Source organism: Cervus canadensis, chromosome 9, assembly GCF_019320065.1.
Source record: "Cervus canadensis isolate Bull #8, Minnesota chromosome 9, ASM1932006v1, whole genome shotgun sequence".
Classification (NCBI taxonomy): Eukaryota; Metazoa; Chordata; class Mammalia; order Artiodactyla; family Cervidae; genus Cervus; species Cervus canadensis.
In genome coordinates, this window is record NC_057394.1 from 83,839,527 (window position 1) to 83,860,839 (window position 21,313).

General features: G+C 39.7%; 1 protein-coding gene across 5 annotated transcripts in view; it reads left to right on the forward strand.

The window, feature by feature from the left end:
- PSPC1 (paraspeckle component 1) overlaps positions 1-21,313 on the forward strand; it is a 73,470-nt gene that overhangs the window by 49,079 nt on the left and 3,078 nt on the right. For 4 of the 5 annotated variants that reach the window (XR_006271149.1, XR_006271150.1, XR_006271148.1 and 1 more), the window contains exons 7-8: positions 20,035-20,128; positions 20,777-20,884. The gene's annotated coding sequence lies outside the window, so the exon portion shown is untranslated. Of the gene's footprint in view, positions 1-3,495; positions 3,546-20,034; positions 20,129-20,776; positions 20,885-21,313 lie in introns of all 5 variants that reach the window. The other variant, XR_006271151.1, reaches the window with a different exon arrangement.

A 21,313-nucleotide genomic window follows, 5' to 3' on the forward strand; every position in this document is an offset into this window, starting at 1 on the left:
AACTTTCATTTTCTAAATGAAGAACATCACATTTCTTAGAGTAATGTAGCCAGAGTTTGTAATGCGTATTTTAAAAAATTCTTTTCCGAGTATATTGTATTATAGCTTAAATCAGTGTTGTAACTACTGACTCCTCTATTCAGATTTTGTTGACTGTTCATTTAAAAATCTTCATTAAAATTACAATTTGTCATCCCGAATTAAAGCAGTGAATTTCAAAAGAGATGGTATTGCTTCTAAGTAAAATGTCAAGTTTCACGCAGTTCACTTCTGTGTAAAAATTGACTTGAATTGTTAGGATTAGGTAGAATGAAGTGTATATAGTTTGAATACGTGAATTTTTCTTTCTAAATTTTCTTGAAATTTTTAAAAAGGATAAAAAATAAATGATTTTAATTTACTCATTAAATACAAGGGCCCTGTGTTGAATGGTTCCGTAATAATGTAAGTGCACGATATGTCTTAAATGGCATGTTGAAGGCTTTGGAATTAATGTTTATACCTGGAATTTGTTTCTAGCTCTGAAATTGTCACTACAGAATCAAGTTCATTTTTATTATGTGTTATATATCTCAGTTTAAGGTAGACTATATATATTAAATAATATAAAAAGCCGTAGGAATCTATAATGTTTCATGTCATATTTGTCAGTGGATCTTTAAGAATCATTCTTCGAGTTCTGACGTCTTTTTTGCAAAGTGTCATTGAACCAGGCTTCTGTGAATGAAGCTTTGTGTATGTTTATCCTTGCCATGTTCTGTGCAAGTTATGTACATTTTCATTTTTGGATGCTTGTTTAAAAAATTATTTTTTGCAAATTATTCATATTATCTAATACATAAGAATAGAGAAACCATCTTATTTCATTGTACATTTTGCCAGGATGATTTTAGTTAAGTTCTCCTCAAGGTATGTTTTAATTTAGATAATGTAAATTAATATCAACTATGATACATTGCTTAGATTTACAAGTGTGACTTTTTTTCTCTATGTACTAAAAAGATGTTAAACAACTTCACATAGTGATTCTCTTAATAATTTCTGACCTTTTTAGTGTTATAAACAGTAATAACTTGCTCAGTGGTTATATAATGTTCATTCTTTGAATTGGTTAAAATATTTACATTTTTATGCCTGTGGTTAGAATATTTTAAACAGAATAACTATGGAGCCAACAGTTTAGCAAACTGAGCAAACTGGGTTGAGAGATAAATGGTGTGGTATCTAATATAAATATATCATTTTATGACAAGAAAAAAAGAGTTTATGGGAGCGCTGTCATTGAGAATTTCACTATATTTATTTGTTGTACCAGTTATGTATTGAGAGGTCCTCTTGTATTTTGGACCCTTCTCCAGCACTGAGATACAACAGTGGGGGGAAAAACCCCTGCTATAAATTACAGTAGTCGTGGATGTCCCTCTGAATTGATGGCTCTCAGGCTAATTATGCACCGGAATCACCTGGAGGTTCAGTAAAACAGACTTCTGGGCCCCACTCCAGAGTTTGTGATTCAGCAGGTCTCAGGTGGGGCTAAACAGCAGGCATTTGTAACAAGTTCCCAGGTGATACCCATATGTTGGGTCTGGGGACCCCACTTTAAAACCTCTGTTCTAAAGTGTTCCTCTGAAGAGGCACAGAAACTCTTTTGGTTGGTGGTTTTTGGTGGTGGTGGCATAGAGGATTTTCCTGGTACATTGTATGTTGAGTAGAATCCTTAGCCAATCATTATGAGAAACCAAAACACTCTCAAGCTTTCTCAGGTTCTGCCAACTGGCAAGAACTGCAAAAAGTCTGTTATTCTTATCAGGCTATGGCTTGGCTATTGAATGCTGAGTCTTAAACATAATACTCTTTTTGAAGTAGGATTTTCTTGTGTGTGTGTTCATAAACCTAGTTAGTTCAAGTGAAGAGGGCGTATAGAGAAAAACACACTTTGAAAATGTAAAGTTTTTTTACTTAACTGATTCTCAGCCATCCTTACCAGTATGAGGTTGAAACAGTGTAATAATTTGTTTTTGTGCCAGTGTATTTGAATGTGCTTGTGCCAGATGACCGGTGAAGGTTCTAGAAAACTGCTGATATTTGTTTCCCATCCTGGTGAATATGAATAGAATGATACTATTTTGATGAAATGATGGCTTTTGTGAGTGAGCTCATCTTTTGCTTTTCCAGATTGAGGATAAAGTTTTGATAAATTATTTTTTCTCAGACCATGCATGTATTTACTAAATGTAATTTCTTTTGCTTTGCAGCTTCAATTCTTATTACACATTTAGTGATACCCATCTGGAAGTTTAGTAAATGAGAATTGTTAAGTAATTTTAAGATAAGAATTACAACCTGCTTTGTGAGACCTTACAGTGATGTATGCTACGTAAATATGTGATTTAAAAATCTATTTAAAATTATATAGTATGTTGAAATAATCAAACTGGTTCATAATGAGAGCACATAGTTAATATATTAACAATAGTTTCTTCCAAACAATTGTGACTATGTTAGTGCAAAGAAATAATCGCCTGGTTTGCAGCCTTCTAAATATCTTGGAATATAGTTTCTAGAACATTGTGGTATATGTTAATTAAGAATATCTGCGTAGAAAACAAGTGTGGAGACTTGTTTCTTTGTGTAGTCCAGCTGTCTCCTGGGTGCCTCTCTGTCCTGCTTCCCTCCAGACTAATAACCCTGACACCAGAAATCCACTTCAACCAAGCTTTTTGTGTGTGTGGGAGCCAGAAATGGGTGTGGCTCCAGGAAGGAGTGTTAACTGTAGTTTAGGAAGCCCTCATATCCACAGACCCCATTAAGGAGTCAGATTCCTTGCTCCTTGGGAGTCCAGAACTTAAGAGGCTCAACTCCTATCGTAGGGTGGCTTGTTAACCTGTTTTTCAAACAAATTCTCATGAAGGTCAATGAGAGGAAAGCTTTGTTTCATCCATCTTTTAAAGCAAATTTATATGGATAGATTTCTAGATATATTTGTTTTTCCTGTGTAAATGTTTATTGCTAGTTTTCTTCAGCCAAGATTTGACTTGAAGTCCTGTGGCTGGCAGTCCTTGAAAGTGAAAGTGATGTCGCTCAGTCGTGTCTGACTCTTTGCGACCCCATGGACTGTAGCCCGCCAGGTTCCTCCGTCCATGGGATTTTCCAGGCAAGAATACTGGAATGGGTTGCCATTTCCTTCTCCAGAAAATCTTCCTGACCCAGGGATTGAACCCAGGTCTCCCACACTAGGCAGATGCTTTATGATTTATGCATAATGATTTATTAGGAAAATTTAAGAGACCTTGTTTTTTTTGCTTGTTAGCTGTATATTATGCTTAATGGGCCTTTATCTTGAGCCATTAAATCTTGTAAATTATATGTAGGAGGAAGATCAGAAGTTCTTGGAAAATGACATGTTCCAAATTGGGGGGCTGTGAAGTACAATATAGAAAATACCTATTCAGATTCTTAATTTCTGCTTTGCAATGTAATGTGTTTATATTTCAGGAAGACTAAATATATATCCTAGTGTTTGTGCTTCAAGTGTTAGAGATAAGGTAAGCCAAGTTATTCACATTATGATCTTTTAGACAATGACTGGATGATTTCTCTGGGTTAAAAATACAGATCTGATAATTTGAATTATCTTGTAATTAGTTGAACAATATGGAAGAACACTGCCTGACACAACATATCTAGTCATCCTTTTTTTTTTCTAGGTCATATCCATATAATACACATACTAAATAATTTAGCAACATGTAAACAAGACTGGTTTCAGCAGTTGGATATTGGCAGTAGTGTCCTGCAGCCTGGGTACTGCAGAGACAGCTGTGCTGAAGGCACTCCTGCCCTCAGCTCCCTGGCATTTGCATTCTAGATCTGAAGACACTCAGTGACAGATGGTTGAGATGACTAGAGAAAATGATAGCTGTTTTATTAGACAAGGAGACTGGAAATGACCATCTCAGGAAATAAAGGGACAGAACCCTCTTAAATGTAGTCTGTACTGATGAAACAGAGTTGTGGTCGAGGAAGTGGGACAGTCAGTCCACTGTGGGAGCCGCACTGTCCCCTGTCGCGGCCACAGGTCGCTGCTGAGTCTTTGGAACAGGACTGGTGAGGCTGGGACTGGGTTTTAATTGCATTATAATTAACTTAAATTCGGTTATCAATGCAGTAGTAAGCATATTTGGATAATTTGGATATGTGAATTTACTTTTGCATCTTAAGTTTAATGAAACCTAATATATAAGTATTGAAGAAAATTTGCCATTTGAAGTAGATGTGTAAAATATACACAAAATTGCAGAGACTTAGTATGAAGAAAGAATAAACTATCTCAGCTTTTCATATGACTACTTGTTGGATTGGTGATATTTTGGATATATTCAGTTAAATAAAGCATACTATGAAGCTAATTTCATCTGCTGCTTTTTTTCCCCTTCAGTGTTGCTTTTATGACATTTAGAATTTCTTTTGTTGTTTGCATGATTTTTCTTATGGGAAATGCTCATCTAGGATAGTAACTGTCAAATTTTGTTATTTTCGTTGCATGATTGTAATCCTCGAATCCTTGTTACATGGTCTGTAGTTATGAATCTGTTTATTTTTATCTTTTAGAAAGAATAACTTGAGGTTGAGGGTTTGCTGAGTGTATGCTCACCGTGAGGTGTAAGGGTGGGACAGCGTTCCTGTATGATCAGTTGGTGTTTGTGCAGGAGTGGCCAGGACGGCTGAGCTCCCAGTTCTCAGGAAGTAGTGATACACATTTTACTCCCTTTACTTTTGTATATTATCTACCTGATACCTTCTTTATAAAATATTTACTCTTAACTCCTGAAGACGCTTTGTCATGTAAGATTTCTCCTAAAACTTTATGAAATTTTCTTCATTTATTTACTCCATTTAATCTAGGATGTCAGTTCTGAGAAAGTTAGGGACCTTATCTGTCAATTAGTGATATATTTTCAGTTCCTGGCAAGTCCTTATTAAATTTAGTGGATGAATGACACCAACTGTAAGACAGACTGTGTATTCACTAATGAGAATACAAAAATGAACAAAATATGGCACTTGCCCTCTTGGGATTAAGCAAACTATTAGGCCAGTTGGTAGTAATGAAACAATTAGGAAGTGCTCTGGAAACCCAGAAGCGAATATCCACTCATGTTGGGAAGACTTCACTAAGGTGATCATTTTTGAGCAGGACTTAAAGGTGAGTAAGTATTTGCCCAGGGTAGATTTTTAGGTGGGAGCTGGAGAGAGGACTCTGGGGCAGTGAGCAGTTAACAAGAAGCTGTCCAGGGCCAGGATTCAGGGTGGAGAAGAAGTAAAGGTTGCTAAGTTTTGAGTTTGAGGTGAGGGGGTGTCAGGACAGGAGAGGCTAGGTCATAAATGGAAAGCCAGGGGACCACATAGACCATTGATTCCCTACCCCCCTCCCCAGCTACACATGCTCCTTGAAAAGATCTTTAGTATTTATGAGGGTTGTTAGATTCCAGCCAAGTATTTTACACATAGAGTGTGATTTGAGACCACAGTTGGCCCTTGTGTCCCTGGATTCTGTATTCACAGGTTCAACTAACAGTTGATTGAAAAGATGGGGGGTGAGGGTGGGGGGGGAAGGGAATTCCAGAAAGTTCCAAAAATTGAAACTTGAATTTGTCATAGGCAACTATTTACATAATATTTACATTATATTTGGTATTGTAAGTGATCTAAAGTTATTTACCATATAGGAGGATGAACATGGTTTATGTTCAAATGCTTTGCCATATTATAGTAGATTTTGGTGTCTTGAGGGTACTGGAACCAGCCCCCTGCGCATGCCCAGGGCCGACTGCAGTGATCTGGTGGGAGCAGGAAGTTAGGGTGACCTTGTGGAAGTTGCTGGTGACCTTGTGGCATCTGGTCTGAGTGCTGGGCCAGTGGTGATGCCGTTTGCTGAGACATGGAAGGTAAGTGCTCAGGACTGGGCATGGGCTGTAGCTGCTTGAGGGAGAGAATGGCTGTCCACTGGGTTTTGTAATATTTTGGATTTGAGTTCCTACAGTGGTTTGTTGGGGTTTTAAAGACTATAAAGCTTCTCTCTCTGACCTCGAAAAGCCTTGTCCTTTATCACTGAAGGTGACTTAGTACACTTCAGGCTGGTCCTGCTTTTACTGTCCTTGCAGTTATTCTCCATATAATGTTCTGTGCTTCCTTCTAAAAGGCTCCTACCCTGTGCCAGATGCAGTAGTTCTGTCTTAATAGAGCCCCTGCTGTCTTTTCGGCCATGGGCATTATTTGACCTACTCTCGTGTTTCTGTCCCACCGTCCTTCTGCCCTTGCTCACTGAGCCCTGAGATGGCTCCTGTCTCCCTGGGTCTCTGAGGAGGATCCTTTCCCCACAGAACTAGACCACCTCTCTCATTCCTGTCGCCTCGTCAGCGTGTGGGGCTTGTTTGTCTGTTGTACTTGCCTTTTACTTATCTTGTATCAGTGTTCCCAGTATCATGGCACAGTTGCCACTTCTATTTCTTGAACTGGTCTGAGGAGATATCCAGGAGGAAATGGCATAGACTTGAGAGTTTGCAGCTCATGTGTGTGGATGAGACTCCCAAGTTGCTTATTCATTCAGTAGACAGTTTTTAAGCAGCTTTTGTCTTAGCCTGTGTGTAAATAATGAAGAAAACAGACTTGGTCTCTGCCTGCTGTGAGTTTGGAGTCTGGTGAATGGTGAGAGAAACGTGGTGAGAACTGGCAAGTTCTTAGCTGTCATCACAGTGGGGAGTTAGAGCAAGAAGAGCAGACAGAACTTTGAGCAAAGCCCCGTGTGTAATAGAGTTTGGGAGACTATATGCCCTTACATGCATCTATAGAAATATGTCTAAAAAGAAAGTGAGGAGCTGGGAAAGAAGGGAGAATGTAAAGGGAGTGATTCAGGATGGACGGAGGGGAGCCTGGGTAGGTGAGGTTGCTGGTACGAGTTTTAAGTTAAAAAGGCTCTCAGTGCAGTTTTGTGACTGGCTGAGCCCCATGCAGTGGAGGTTGGTGCTGGAGGAGCCCCAGGCATTCATGAAAAAGGGCAGCAGGATGCCATTGTCCTCTCCAGGAGAGTCTGGTGTTCTCTAATTGAATGTCAACCAAAGGCTTCTGGTTTTTGAAGTTTCCGTTCTTGTTTTCGTGGCATTGGTATGCCCTGGAGAGAAGGGGACAAGTGGGCCAGAACAGCTTATCAGGGAGCGTGATCGTCATGTGTGCTCCAGTGGACCAGAGATCTTGATGGTGATAATTCCTCCAGTGACAACTGTAAGGTGGCTCCGTGGTTATGGTTTACAGGAGAAATAGTTCAGTAATGCTCTGTTTTGAAGGGAATAGTTGTTCCTCTCAGGCTTTGTTTAGTAAGTTGGGTGCTGTATCAAAAAAGAGATTGAGATACTAGTTTGTACAGATATTGGGAGGAGAAAAAGCATGTAATATGCAATTTGAAGAAACTTTTCTTTTTTGGTCTTGTGTTTTATTTCCTATTCAAGGGTGAGTCATTATTCCATACCCTGATTAAGGCTGCTGGCTCCCTTTCACTGCACCCTGTTTTCACTTGTTTGCTTCCGTTATTGTGGTTTTTTGGTTAACATTTATTACTGTTCAATTGGATGGATCTGGGGATTTTAAAAATTACTTCTGGTCATTGTTTGCTTTTCTGGGTTGTCTTTGAAATGGTGTTTTGAAATGTTTCTAGATTATATAGTAAACTTAACTATATAGTGATAATGCTTAGTCCCTGCATTTTGGCTTCTCTAAGTCTTCTCACTAGGTGCTCTATGGTGAAGACAGATGAATGTGGGCAGGGTATGAAGAGTGGGTGGGGTGCCACAGTCTGGGGACCTGCAAGCAGCAGTTTTCTGGTTTGAGATTTCTTTGCTCTCTGACATGAGAGCTGCTGAAAAGTTGGGAGGTAAATGCAGTTGGAGAGGATCAAAATTTTTTTCTAGTTTACAATATAGTGCCATTTCAGGTAAAAATCATCATGTTAACAATTGTGTGTATATTGTCCTAACTTCTAAGGAAGGTCAAATAAATACAATCAAATTGAGTTAGATGTTTAATTTTTTTATATATATAGTGAATACATAGTATTTGAAATACAAATATGTTTTATTACATTTATTTGAATTATGGTTCAATTTCCTGCTTTTATACTTATTAGTATAGAAAGAGAATTGTTTTTTAAGACCAATTAATTAGGTGTTTGGACTATCTCAGTTTTTCATAAAATTTTCCCAGTGACCTTTATCTTGAACATTTCCTCAGTTTCCCTTGCTCCTCATCACCGTCTTTACGTGGCTCCATCTTGAGGCTGGCCTTGTCTGCTCCCACCCGAGCTGTCAGAACAGCCACAGCAGCCGTGGGCCCCTTGGCACTCCAGGGCTCCTCTGGATCCATGTGTTCCTCTTGGCATGTGCTTGGCAAGATCAGCATTAAGTGAACCCTGGACAGTTCATCGTGACCGTTAACTACAATTCTCTTCCAGTTTGTCCCTTACTAGTTCTTTTCTTTTGGATGGTGTGTGAGTGCACGTACACTCAGCATGGGTGCTAGTGCTACAGTGAATTTTGCTTTTTTTTCTTTAAATGAATTTTATCACATCATGATGTAGGTATTAAAAATGCTAATTTAATGTAGACATTTTATTGCTGTCATGATACTTGGATATATGCTAATACTATATATTTTTTTTTCTAATACTATATTTTTCAATGAAATAAATGATTCTTTAAAAACCGTATAGGGCCCACAAATGAATTGTAAGGGATCACATTATTGTTAGATGTAGATAAAGCCTAGGTATTCACTAGAAGTGGCTGGTAATTCTGAATCATTGGTTCTGAAGAAGGTCTGTTAGCTCCATACAGAAAGTGTTTGCTTCATTTAAGGCCAAGGAGCCAGTGTGGGGTGGACACAAGGTGTTCATGTTCTGGAGCAACTTCAACTCTTGCGGTTCGAGTACAGCACAGGAACTAAAGTGCGGTGCAGGGACTGCTCGTGAACAGCAGCAGGGTTGAGATTGGTCATATCTACATGAATTGGGAAGCAGAAGAAGGGAGGACTCAAGAGAGCATGTGTGAATACACAATAAGTCTTGGAGTCTTATCAGAAAAGAGTGCACCTTGTTGTGCTGGGCTTATTAGAGTGTGTGCTCATGTGAAATAATCACCTGCTGTGCGCAACAGTTCAGTGGCAGTGCTGGGGACACTTGGCGACTTGTACAGTACGTGTGAAACCTGTTCAGAATTGTTACAGGGAGTTTGGAGAAGAGAGATGGAAATAAGATAAACTAGTTGGGAAGGATTTGCATACTATGAATGAGAAGGGAATGTTTTTGTTCAGGGCAGGAGGGTTAGAGGACCCTTCAAAACATAAGGGGAGAGTTACTTCATGAGTGTGTCCAAGGTTTGGGGAGGTAGAGATGTCCCAGTATTGTCTCCAGGGTGAGTTGCATCTTGTTTCAGGAGCAGGTGTTATCAAAGAGGATTCGGTATGAATAAAGGTGTATGAAGTGAGAAGTTAGCCAAAGTGAGACTGGAAAACTAGTCAGCTCTTACTCCATGATAACCACAAGGAGTGTATTGGCAAGAGAGTAAGTCCTGAGATTCGTATTTCATAAAGGTTACCTGGCTTGTGGAAGAACAACTTTGATTAAACTCAGATTGCAGGCTAGACAGCCTGTTGAGATCAGGAAAAGGATTGGAGAGTAAAAGTAGAAATCAAATCAAGATATATCAGTGAATTACAGAATGGTCAGAAGGTGGTGGTTAATTGAATGTTGGGGAGATTATGTGGAAGAAAGGCAAGATTGACTGGTTTTGAACCCCAAATCCGGTATACCATTTTGGTGCCACCAACTTGCAGGAACAGAGCAGTGAGGTCAGGATGGAGCTCTTCAAGTTCTTGTGACATCTAGAAAGGGTGCTGAGTATGGAAAATCATTCAGCTTAGGAAATGATCTTGGCTTGAGAATTCTGACAGTCATCAACAGAGTGAGCACCAATTGATAAAGTGTGAAGCAGATAGTTGACCAGTACACATGTATATAGTTTATGGGCTGATGTTTAGGGGCTGATACACCCTTTACACATCTCTGGATGTTTAGGTTGAACTTGAAGGCTTTGGTGAACTGAGTCTTATAGTGGAATACAGCTAAACCTTTAAGGCTCAAGAATACTGCCATTGTATTCATTAGAAATGCACATTTAAATAACTTACTTAATTCATACTTGGTTAATGGCCAGCATTAGACAGTGTGGAAACCAGAGGTGAAATAAGCCCTGTTTAGTGCAGGCTGTGTACTGTAGCTGCATTCAGGTCCTTCTTGGAGACCTGGAAGTTGTTCTTTGTCACACCACTGTGTATTAGAAAGCATTAACATCTCATAAAAATCAAGAGGCCTTCAAATACTATTGATGCATAAACTAATCCAGTGTATTTTGAGTTTTTTGAATAATATGCATCTAATACACAAACATGGAGATGCAGATTGGTGCACAGTGAAACCTTCTTGCTGCTGTCTACACATCACCCAGCTTCCTTGTCCAGGAGCAGCCATGGTTACAGTTTCTTGTGCATCCATCTGGAAGGTTTTGTGCATTCACAGCCATGTTTGTTTACATTCTAAACACAATACATATACAAGTACACTATATACTTCTATTAGTCATCTCACAGTATTCTATTTTCAGTTTTCTAAATGATCCTTCACTCGTCTTATACTTAATTGGTAGGTCATAGGTATGTGTACCAGATCTTTTGGGGACTGTGTTTCATTGATTCTTTTTTTCTCCTGTTATATGCTCTGTAGCATGTTGTTGGGTACACAGAAGAGAGACTGCGTGTGAATATACCTGTAGGATAAAATTTCTACTAGGTGAATCACTTGGTCATTGGGTATGTGTGGTTTTGGGATCTTCTTTTTTTTTCTTTTGATTGTGTGGGGTCTTTGTTGCTACGTGGACTTTTTTCTCTAGTTGTGGTGCTTGGGCTCCTCATTGTGGTGGGTTTTCTTGTTGAAGAGTATGGGCTCTGGGGCGTGGGTTTCAATAGAGAACACAGGCTCAATAGTTGTGGTGCAGGGACTTAGTTGATTTGTGGCATATGGTATCTTCCCAGATCAGGGAATGAACCCATGTTTCCTGCATTGGCAGGCAGATTCTTTACCACTGAGCCACCAGGGAAGCCAAGGTATGTGTGTTTTTAACGTTTTTTTCCAGATGCTGCCTGTCCTTACTGTGGATAGTGACAGCATTACCCCCAGCAGTCCTTAGCCAACGGCATAGGAAATAATGGCATCTTTGCAAATGTTGATAGGAAATAATGGCATCTTTGCAGGTGATGGTAAAAGTCTAGGAAGAGAAATTATATGATTGAACTGGGGAGAGCTAATGGGTCAGTGTATTCTTCGTGATAGAGGAGAGCATGTAACTCAAGTTCTGAAATCTTCCATTTTTAAAAAAATCGTACAATTCTTCAGTGACAAGAGTGAACATTATTCACAGTGGTGTGCTTGACTTGAATTTCACCTCTTAAATAGCAAGAGTAGGAAGAACTGGGAATTCTTTATTCTAGAAGAATCCTTCCCCTCTTTGCTGTTGATTAAAGTTTCACTTTGAATTTAAAATCTGATATTACTTGGAAATACTGCAGGGGGAGATATACTTCATTTATAAACCAAAAAGGGTGGAGTCCCTAAGCTGTATTTTAAGTTTTACATAAAATTAATAAAATGTTTAGAAACACTTGTGTTCATTCCCAAAGGATTACAGTTTGTTATTCAGTGAGTTATTATATAAATTGAACATTTTATAACAGTGAAATGACTTTTTTAATTAAAAATTTTCTGTCTCTTCAGTTCAGTCGCTCAGTCGTGTCCAACTCTTTGCGACCACATGAATCACAGCATGCCAGGCCTCCCTGTCCATCACCAACTCCCGGAGCTTACCCAAACTGATGCCCATCGAGTCAGTGATGCCATCCAGCCATCTCATCCTCTGTCGTCCCCTTCTCCTCCTGCCCCCAATCCCTCTGAGCATCAGGGTCTTTTCCAATGAGTCAACTCTTCGCATGAGGTGGCCAAAGTATTGGAGTTTCAGCTTCAGCATCAGTCCTTCCAGTGAACACCCAGGACTTGTCTCCTTTAGGATGGACTGTTTGGATCTCCTTGCAGTCTGTCTCTTAAGGTAGTAATAATGACATGTATGTTGTATACCCAAGGACTGAGTAGTTTGCTCTTTGAAACGTTGGAATGTCCTTGGTCACAGGTCACTTTCCCAGTATCTACTGTCTTGATGAGTGTTCTCTCCATGGTGTTCTGTTCCCTCATGCGTGGTCGTTATTAGTGCAGGTGAGCAGTGTTATTGAACATGTGGTGTGGCCTTGCTGGTGCTGGGGCTGCAGCTGGGATCCACATCACTGGGGGCGGTGGGAGGAGGCTGGTTTGTCCACTTAGCCAGGACAGCCCTGGAGGTTTTCCTGAGGAGGTGGTGGCTCTTGAGCTGATAAGAATGACAGGAGGAGGAGGCTTGGGAGGTTAGAGGTTGAAGGTGAGCCCTGTTCAAGCTGAGGGGTACCATTTATAGCAAGGAAGGGATTGTGGCTGGAATTGAGTGAACCGAGGGTTCTCATCCCTCGTTCCCCCCATTTTTGTCTGATTGAAGCCCTCAGCTGTCCCATTCAGTGAAATTTTAGCACTACGGATAGCTGTTTGTATATTGTATTTGTGCTTTATATGTAAAATTTAAAATTTTTACTGACCAACTAATTTTCTCCCTCTTGGGAACAGTTCTGACTTATTGAGAACACAAGACTAGAGTCATGTGTGTGGAGGCCACGAGACTTTCTTGATGAAGTGAGAAGCCATAGAAAAGGCTTGGGCTGGGCTGGGCAGTGATGCGACCTGGTTTATGGTTCAGAAAAGACATTACTTTGCCAACAAAGGTCCATCTAGTCAAAGCTATGGTTTTTCCAGTAGTCATGTATGGATGTGAGAGTTGAACTGTAAAGAAAGCTGAGTGCTGAAGAATTGATACTTTTGAACTGTGGTGTTGAAGAATACTCTTGAGAGTCCCTTGGACTGCAAGGAGATCCAACCAGTCCATCCTAAAGGAAGTCAGTCCTGAATATTCATTGGAAGGACTGATGCTGAAACTGAAACTCCAATACTTTGGCCACCTCATGCGAAGAACTGACTCATTGGAAAAGACCCTGATGCTGGGAAAGATTGAAGGTGGGAGGAGAAGGGGACAACAGGGTATGAGATTGTTGGATGGCATCACCGACTCGATGGAAATGAGTTTGAATAAGCTCCAGGAGTTGGTGATGGACAGATAAGCCTGGCCTACTGCAGTCCATGGGGTCGCAAAGAGTTGGACATGACTTTAGCGATTGAACTGAACTGACCTGAAGGGCTTGTAGAAGCTCATGAAGGACTTGACTGAAGGGAGAGCCCAGGATGCAAGCAACAGGCAGACCAGTGACCAGTAAAGAGAGGGGAAGGAGAGCTGGGCTTGGTCCACACAGGCTACTGATGACTCGGATGCAGTGGGCTCAGCTTTGATGGTTGTGAGTGTCTTGTCCACTGTTGAGGGGAGCTCATCTGTGGGCCTCAGCAAGGTTTTAGCCAGGAAATGACAACAGTGGAGTCTGATTTTCAACCTTGAAGCCATTTAAGTTTCCCATTTTTCAGTCACTTGGATGTAGCTAAATGATCCCACAGACAAATTTAGAGTGTTCAAAACTCCAGATTTGTTTCAGCTTTTTGTTTTGTCTCAGCAGGAACGTGCCCCTATATCTTGTGCCTTTCATTCCAGACTTTTTTCTGGGGCGGGGAAGGGGGGTGGGATCCGTTTAAAAGCCTGCCTTCTCTTTTTTTGTTTTATTGCAGTAACTGCTCATGCATTAGTATGTGAAGAGTTTCAGTTGAATTCTGTTTGGAGTTAAGTGGTTCTAAAGCAGTTTATTGAGGGACACTGCTATGAGTTGAGGCTCTAAAGGGGTTCTTACTGCCCTGCCCACCTCGCTTTGTGAAATCAGTTAGCAGGCAGCTTTCCAGGCTTGCACTGGAATTCCTGGAAGTCACAGTGAGATTTTTTTTTTTTTTTTTTCTCAATTTATAAAGTCACAACTTTTATTTACTTCAATTTTAGTAAACCTAAAAACCCTGGGGTCTTAAACAAAACCTCTTGATACAAATCCTGTACTTTCCAACCCTCAGGCAGAAATGCAAGTGAAGTCGCTCAGTCATCTCCTACTCTCTGCGACCCCATGGACTCTAGCACACCAGGCTCCTCCTTCCATTGGATTTTCCAGGCAAGGGTACTGGAGTGGGTTGCCATTTCCTTCTCCCACAGTGAGATTTTTTAAGTATGTTTTTGTAAGCCCTCATGGTGACCAAAAATGGGAAATGCGATAGCACATATAGTCTAAAAAGGTACTCAAGGGAGTGCCGAGGTGCCCACACATTTCTGTAGTTCCTGTGTTGCTTTGTGAAGGGTTGTGGGGTCCTTGGCCAAGTGGTGGGACATCAAGCAACCCTCCTAGCATTTGCTGAGGTGAGCATGTTGCATGTTCAGATGTTGTGGAGACATAAATAGTTTGAGAAGTGAGATTTATGATGGATGATTTTATGGGTTTTTTATGCCTTGTTTTTGTGTTTTCTAGTCATCTAGTTTGTAGAGTGTGAATTTCTCAAACTCCCCGATAATAAAATTTTGTGCTCTTAAAAAATGTGACACAGGATTTTTTAAAAACTCCCATTTTTAAACTTTTCAGTCCCCCCCCCCCCCTTTTTTTTTTCCTCAGAAGAAATTGTTGGAATCTTGTGCAGTGCTTGTGAAAAGAGCATTAAGACTTTAACCACCTCAGTGTATTGAGCTGGCCAAAAAGTTCATTTAGATTTTTTTCTGCAAGCTGTTACGGACAACCCAAAGAGACGTTTTTTGGCCTGCCAAATTTTCAGGTAAATACTATTTGGGACACACTAACTGAGAAGCAGTTCCTGTGAGAGGGGCTTGGTAGGTGGCACCCAGAGTGAAAGCGCGTCTCTGAGATGGTGACCCTCCAGCCACCTCACTGAGGTCGCTCAGCACCTATTTCCACCGTGGATTTAAGTAGATGATCGACTCACAACAGTGCACATTAAACTTGTTTGATGTTTTGGGGTTGTAAGAGTTGGACACAACTGAGCAACTAAATGATGTCTCCTAAGTACAGCATTGTGATGTTATTCACTGCATGTGAATGCATAATGGGTTCTGCAAGAAATGCTTTTCCTAGTTTGTTCATTTACATTGTATCTTCAGTGCAAGTTAGATGCTGTGTTTAAGTGGTTTGAAGTATATGTTGAAAAAACTGTTGACTGTCATTTGATAGTTCATTCTATTTCCTTTTCATTATATGTGGACATGGTTAATTCGTGAAGTAACTACTGTGGAATCCTTTTGACAGTAATGTATTTGGAATATTGAATTTTTAAAGAAAACAGTGGAGGCTGAACAAGCAATGTCATCTTGAGAAAAAAACACAGTTTATCGTTGCTGTAGCTGAACTTGCTTTTAAAACTTAACCTGAGTATATGATCACAGAGGCCGGTTTTCTTTGACTTTTTTGGGGAGGGCACTTGAGAAATGTTATCACAACCCGATAATGCTGCTGGGCTTTTTCCCTGTAAAAATTAATTTTCTTGCTGTGCTGAGTCTTCCTTGCTGCATGTGTTTGTTTTAGTTCTGAAGAGCAGGGGCCATTCTCCAGTTGGAGCGCGCGGGCTTCTCTTGTGGAGCACAGGCTCTGGCATGCACAGGCTACAGTAGTTGCAGCTCGTGAGCTCAGGCGTGTGGTGCAGGGGCTTAGCTGCCCTGAGGCATGTGGGTTTTCCCAGACCAGGGGTTGAACCGGTGTCCTCTGCATTGGCTGGCAGATTCTTAACCACAGGACCACCAGTGAAGTCCCTGGATTTTTTTTTACTTTTGTTTTGAAGAGTTTTGCTTTCTCTGTTTCAGGGTTTGTTTTTTAACTTGAAATGCCTTTGTAGGAATTTGGGAACATAATTAAGCTTGACAATTTTCAGTGGTGGTTTTCAATTCCAAGTCTTTTTTTTCTCTCATGACAATCGCTTTTGCACATATGGCAGATACATACAGATCTGGGCCCTTCATAAAACTGCTATGAATGTTCTTCTGCAAATTAGTTATACATTTCATCTTTCATGGTGAAGATACCTAAAGGTGGAGTTGCTGAGTGTTGCGTATGAAACAGCCAAGGAGTTTTCCAGAGGTGCTTGGCCTTGTAGCCTGAGAGCAGTGATGATGCCTGCAACTCTGCATCCGTGCCAGCATCAGTCCTGTCGGTTTTCACCGTTGAGATGCAGGCGCATTACGTTTCCCTAGTAACTTCTCATGTTGATTACCTTTTCAAATAGTTTTGGCCATTAAGGTACCTTTTTTAGTGAAGCACATTTGCCTTTCTTTTATCATACTCTTAATTGCTGTTTATAACTAGGTTGTGTAAGTTTCATTACTAGCTGATATAAAACTCACTGATCTGTGTATATAACCTATGAGATATATATTTTAAGTACAGATAGCTTTATTAGAATTCTGAAAAGCCAGATGATGTTGGGAATCCAAAATTGAATGTTTTTATTACATATTTTTGTATAGTATCAGGTGAAAGATGAAACTTATTAGTTGAACCTTGTGATATCTTCTGGCATGATAACATGGGTGGAAGATCCATGAACTTGATAGAAAATCAAAGCCTTAGTTTTTGTTTTTTTTTTTTAGTTTTCTTTTTTTATTGCAAATTTTCAATCCAGAAGTCATGAAAATTAAAGTCATGTTGAGAAAATGTCTACCTTCTAATGAATTCAGTCAACTGAAGGTGTATTTTCTTGTGTCATGTATTCATCAGTTGAAATTGTATTACATCAAAAAGCAGGAAGAACTTGTAAATATATGTATTGTCATGTCTTTAACAGATTTACTGATTTTACGTTTTCTTGGAAAATAATGATTTCTGAATTTTTGGTATACTGTTCTCTTAATCACAAACTATTTCTCTAGTCTTTGAAGATACATTCTCTTTAAGCAACAAAGAGTGTATTAGGTAACAGAATGAGATTATTTCAGTATATAGTACATATTTTGCCTGTTGTAAATTGCCTGTGTGGTAATAGCCTTTGGTTTATTGTTTTAGCACCTGTTATCGTGGTGTCTTTGCCATCAAGGCAGAGGATCATGTTTGGTTCTGCATAAGATCACAGAGGGTGACAATCATGAGGATGTCCCCTTCTTCACAACTACAAACTTCAGAATTTCTCAGAAGGTGTTTGTGAGCTTGCTAATAAAGAATGTGATTCCTTTGTGGTTCAATACCACAGGAATCTACTCCAGAGGAGAACATTACCTTTGAGGGTGATTTCTGGCAAGGTATTATTTTTCACCATGAACCATTATTAAAATCCTATTTCTTCAGTTTTTACAATTCATTTATTGTAATTGGAAGAGCTTTGTAGAGTATTCCTCAACCTCCGTATATGTTGAATTATGTAGTATTTATCTTCCATAGTTATTTCTTGCAATGTACTATTATTTCTATATAATTTATATAATAGACTATGTAATATATTAATGATTGACTTGTATACTCAGTGGAAAATGAGAATGTGAGTACTCATTCTCATTGGTACATAGTTGACTGTTAGGAATATGCCTTCTGTTTTTTAATCTTTTGTTTCTTTGAGAAAAGTCATCAGAAAAGTGCATGCGGTATTGGCCATTCACATTTCTGACTGTGGTTGGTTGGAGTCTTTTTTTGTTTTCACTGTTACCAGCCATTTCAGATGTGCTGGCATGGAATGTAAAATCAAATATTAATTCTCACACAGCTTTTTTTTTTTATTTTAAAGTAACTCTGCCTATGATTTAAAAAAAAAATTATGGGTGCTTTGTGCTGGCGAGTGGGGGCTAGTCTTCGTTGCAGTACTTGGACTGCTTATTGTGGTGGCTTCTCTCTTGATGCACGTGGGCTCAGTATTTGTGGTATGAGGGCTTAGGTGCTCCGTGGCATTATGGAATATTCCCAGACCAGGGATCAAACTTGTGCGCCTTGCATTGGCAGGCAGATTCTATCCACTGTGCCACCAGGGAAGACCTTACAAAGTTCTGATTGAGCCAGTTTTATCTTTAAATTAAAAACAGACCATGTTTGTCACATAGTTTTGGTATAGTTACAGCTTCAGATTTTAGTTAAAGACCTTTTCCTAGGGAATTCTCTCGCAGTCCAGTGGTTAGGACTTGGCACTTTGACTGACAGTCCTGGCTTTGATGTTTGGTTGGGGAACTAATTTCCCACAAACCTTATGGCATGGCCAAAAAATTGTTTTTATTTAAATGCAATTGTTGGTTGATTTTCACATTTTGAATATTCCTCAGGATCAGAAAATATTAGAAGTATATCAAACTTCTACATATCCTCAGATTCTTAACTCCAAATTATGAGCATCCCTGAATGGATGTGGGTAGCGGGACACCTGTAAAGTGTCTTACTGGTGTTGGTTACAATCCAGTGCAGAGTAAATCTGGCCACATTTGGTATGAGACTACTTCTTCATTATTTTGGTTTTTGTTTTTGTTTTGTCTGTGCTGGGTCTTCGATGCTGCGTGCAGGCTTTCTCTAGTTGTGGAGAGTGGGGGCTGTTCTCTGGTTGTAGTGGCTTCTCTAGTTTAGTTGGGGCATGCAGGCTTAGTTGCCTCATTGCATGTGGGACTTCCCAGACCAGGAATTGAACCTATGTCCTTTGCATTGGCAGTGGATTCTTAACCACTGTACCACCAAGGAATCCCAAAGACTACTACTTTACACAAAACTCTAGCAGTTTGTTTTTTAATATTGAATTAAAGGATTAAGGTAAACCACCCTTTTTAAGACTGGCAACTAGCACTTTCTAACTTCTGGAGAGTACCTTTTTAGTTTTCAGTGTAGTTAGTGCTTTGCAAAATTTGTGGGTTCACTGAAGATAATTAAAATCTTTAGTAGTCCAGGTGTCATTGTGTTTGTAATAATTCAGTAATCCAGATGTCCATATATTTCCATTTTTCTTCTCATCCTTGATTTTACCAAAGGTAATGTATATATAGGTAATACAGTTATAAAACTAATGTAGAATGCTAGCTGCAGATGGAAATAATATAAAACATAATTTTTGTTGATTTATGGCATGATTTGCTTGAAAAAACCACAGACCCTGTTTGGCTGTGAGTCTGTTTCACATGCAGGATTTTCACGTAATTTTTGCATGCTTTTGGCAGGGAGGGTGATACTTCATCCAATTCTCAGGTAATCTAAGACCTAAATGGGTTTTAAAAGTACCAGTTGAGGATAGTTACTTCCAGTATATTTGGGTCACTAGTAGTAGTGAACCCAAAACTAGTTATTTACTTCTCAATTATAATTGTGTACTATGGCATTAGTATTTCAGGGATGCTATTAAGACACATTTCATAGGGATGAGGTTAACAATAAACAAACCTGTACCCCTGCAGAAAACCTGGAGTGCATGCTGTCTTGGTAGGTAAGAAGTCATTTGATGGAGCACAGCAGGTTTTGTGTGCCCTACCTTGGAACAAGCCAAATTAGATAGAATAGGAATCGGGATCCTACGTAGGATTTTGTATTACAAGTGTCACAGGCTGTGATGAGGGACCAGCAGTCCAGACAAGAGAACCTATCTATGGAAAATGGAAATGGGACACTTTACCATCTAGGATTTAAGTGTTTTCTCTGCTGCCAAAACACAAAATTGAGCAGAATTTTAAGTCAGTTGATGTTCTTTGACGAAACAAAATAAAATCTTGACTGAATGGACATAATCAGATGAGGCAGAGATTTAAATGGCGTCTTGGTGGAATTTAATTACTGTCGTGGACTGTGGGAAATAAGAGAACACTTGTGGTTTTTAATTGATCATTTAAACTTGTTTTTAAAGGGCTAAATCTGATTTTATTGTAATCCTAGGAGAAAAGGAAACATGGATGAAGCTACCTGAAATTTGGCTTCCTGTGTGAGTCCAAAGTTGCAAGCTGAGGAAAATTTGCCAGTGTCCTTTCAGGTCAGCCAGCACGTGCAGTCGCTGCTCATTTCATCTTCCCGGTGCCAGGACTTGCTGAATGACTTGGTCCATGTGTTAGCATTAGTAGAACAGTTTGTGGCCGAGTTGAAACCTGTGCTTCTCTGTTTTTGTATGCGACTCGGGGGGTTTCTGCCCTTTTCTTTGAGGAAGACTTGAGGTTATTTTTAGCTCCAATTTCCCCCCACTGGTAGTAATATACTGATTTGTCTTTAGGCAAGACTGGACAGAGAATAGAAATGCAATGAACATATCCTATTTACACAGGAAAAAGGTCCCTCCTGTTTTCTAGTGATTCTCAGGCTAAAATTTTAGTCTCGTGTTCCTTAGGAAAGTGTATAATCTTACTTAAAAAAGGGCTCAATATCGTAAAATCATTTTCAAGCTGGGACATGAACTCCGTTTTTTCCTTGCTGCTTTCCACCTTTTTAAGAGGATTTTAGAAACAGATTTTCTAATATTTTGTTAAATTATACATAAAGTTCTTCAGAATCATTCACATTATGTGATCATTATGACAGAACTGTCATGATGGTATATTGTCATCCTAATAGATCCCCAAAGTATTAAGGATATTTCTTCCCTCACCCCCACCCCTAATCTGGTGATTTTCATGTGTTCTTGTCACAGTGGTCTTGGGGAGCAGGAATGTCAGCCTTTCCTGAGCACAGCTTGTGAGATGAGACCGATGGCATCAGACCACTGGCTTAATAGGGTCCCAGGGGATCTGCATCCACAGTGAGTGAGAAGCACTGACCGGTGTTACACCTTTGGGAAATGTTACCTTTTAAAAGCATCTGAGGTCTCATGGACACACAGTATGACAGCTGTTTATCAGGCTGTTATCCAGCCCTGGAATTACATTGGGTGGTTGTTCTCAAAGCTCCAAGTCAGAATCACTATCACCTGGAAACTTCCTGAAAATGCCAATTCCCAGCTCTACACATTGTCTACTGAACAGGATCTTGGGTGGGATCCATCAATTTATTTTTTAAATTTTGGATACACCACATGGCTTATTGGGATTTCAGGTCACTGACCAGGGCATGGCAGTGAAGGCACTGATTCGAAAGCCCTAGACCAAGGAGCTCTACCCTGCCTGCCGCCCCCTTTAAAAATTCAATATGTTTTACTTTTAAAAACTCTTTTCACTGATCATCAGTTATA